We start from the raw sequence: 2,224 nt of genomic DNA on the forward strand, positions 1-2,224 counted from the left end.
TGCTGTTGGTTTACACAATGCTGAATCACTTCTGGTCTCGGCTGCATTAACAACAATCACAGATGTGTTAAAACAACAAAGCTTTCAATATTATACCAGAATTTGTGCCTCAAAAAGCCAAATAATTGAGCATAGGATTGCTTTTTGTACTGACCTGTTTTTCTACATTTCTTGCAGATGCAGCAGATCATGATTGTAGCTACAATCAACAGAGATCCAACAGCAGCAGCAGAAATCAGCACTATGTACAATAAAGGAAGGCCCTGATCTGTAATGAACAATTCTGTAATGGAAAAAAATTAGTCATTTGAACAAATTAGTGAATTTGTTTGTCTGATCTACAACAAACACTATAAAAACATAAACATTATATTACAGGTACAGTAAATCAATACTGACATCACCATACCTGAACATGTGTGACAGAGTTGAGTGATGTCCAGATGTGTGGTCTGGTTGCTGATGGGATTGTTGAGCACACAGCTGTAGCTGTTTTTATCCTGATATTCCACCTCCAGAGGTAGAGAGAGACTGATGCTGAATCAGACACACTGATGCTGGACAATAAACTGTTTCCTTTGTACCAGGAGAGAGTCACAGCACTCACATTCACCACTGAACACACCAATGAACAATTCTGCTGTGATGATGATGATGAAGAACATTGTGTAGAGTTACTGATGATGACAGGAACAGGCAGACGAGCTAAAAACATGAGAGAATAAAGAGAAACCTGGATAAATCTAGTCAACAATCTTATTTTCTGTATTTTTATGAAAATAGAAAGCCCTGTTAGAGTTTAAGTTTTTAATGTTTAGTTATTTTGAACATTTAAAAGAGTTCAAACACCATAAAATTATGTTTTATTTTATTTTTTATTTTTTTTTTTTTTTTTTTTTTGGTATTGTGTTGAGGTTGTGGTTATTGTGATTATTTTTCATTAGTTGTTGTAAATGTTCTGTGATTGTTTGATTGTGAAGGGTAGAAATGCTGATAATATAGACTGTGTAAATCACGCGCTTGCCCTCAAATCTTTTATTTTTATGCTTATTCTTATGAGAGAACGAAATAGCCAACACAACACTTGTTCACATGCTAAGTACAATATTTGCAGCATGCAAGTAATGATGAAGTAAAAATGTTCTCATGACATTGGCACAGTTGGAGCTTATGTAGCCTAACCACAGGGTCTATACTTCACCATAATGGTAACCTCAAAAATCAACATAAACTCTTTTATGCATTTAGCAAGACACTTTTATCAAATGCAACTTACAGTGCAGTCAGGCTATCATTTTTTACCTAACGTGTTCCCTGGGAATCAAACCCACAACCTTTCGCACTGCTAACACAATGCTTTACCACTGAGCCACTGGAACACAATGGCACATAACTGTTTTAAATGTAAATAATAACTAAAAGACAAACTTTAATATTTATTTCCCAAAAACACATTAAACAGCACTTAATTTCAACATTTATTCTCCTGGTCTACCCCTATCCAAAGCAGGCTGGGAACTAGAAATCCACTGCCCAGTTTCAGTCAATGCAACGTAAATGATTAATGTAGGCCCAACTTAACTTCAAGGGTTTAAGTTAACATTTTACAATTGTAATTTCATTTAATATAATAAAATTGAGTGCAAATGACAACTGAATAAAAAAGATTTATGTTGTTTTTGCTTATGTTATTAAAGTAAACTGAACAAACAACTTTTTTTTACTTTTTTATTTTTATTTTTGAGTGTGTGTTGAGTGAGTTTTAAGTGTTTTGAGGGTCAGTAAGAGTAGTTTAATCATCATTACACATTTTATTATTCTGGATTTAGCAGCAGTTGAGCTAAATTTATGATTTGTGGATGTTTGAAGTTGTTAATAATTGTTCATAAATTTTTGTTTGATGTTAGATAGTAATATATGCATGAGTATGCGTGAGTATTGTAGAGTGTTAGTGTTGAAACACACTAAAACATTTACAAAATTGTATAACTTTGCCACTGTGACTCCTTAAACCCAATATTTATTTATTCATTGAGGTGATGACCATCATGCCATAAACACCATTTATGAAGCCTAACTTGTAATTATTTTTATTTTTTTTAAATAAAAATATGTGAAGGGCAGGGCAAGTGATATTTGATTTTTAATCACCACAGACAGTGATTGTTTTTGTTTTTAATTTAGATTTAGTTATCTTTACTTCATAGAGTCCAGCTTGTTGAGT

The 2,224-nt window shown here is 32.9% G+C and overlaps 1 long non-coding RNA gene across 1 annotated transcript in view; it reads right to left on the reverse strand.

Moving 5' to 3' along the window:
* LOC122144906 overlaps nt 1-274 on the reverse strand; it is a 2,265-nt gene extending 1,991 nt beyond the window's left edge. The window contains exons 1-2 of the long non-coding RNA XR_006159924.1: nt 155-274; nt 1-41 (exon numbers count right to left, since the gene is read on the reverse strand). The exon at nt 1-41 is cut by the window's left edge and continues 9 nt beyond it. This is a non-coding gene — a long non-coding RNA (uncharacterized LOC122144906). The remainder of the gene's footprint in view (nt 42-154) is intronic.
* Nucleotides 275-2,224: the final 1,950 nt, after the last annotated feature.

This window comes from Cyprinus carpio, unplaced genomic scaffold (genome assembly GCF_018340385.1).
Source record: "Cyprinus carpio isolate SPL01 unplaced genomic scaffold, ASM1834038v1 S000006796, whole genome shotgun sequence".
Taxonomy (NCBI): domain Eukaryota; kingdom Metazoa; phylum Chordata; class Actinopteri; order Cypriniformes; family Cyprinidae; genus Cyprinus; species Cyprinus carpio.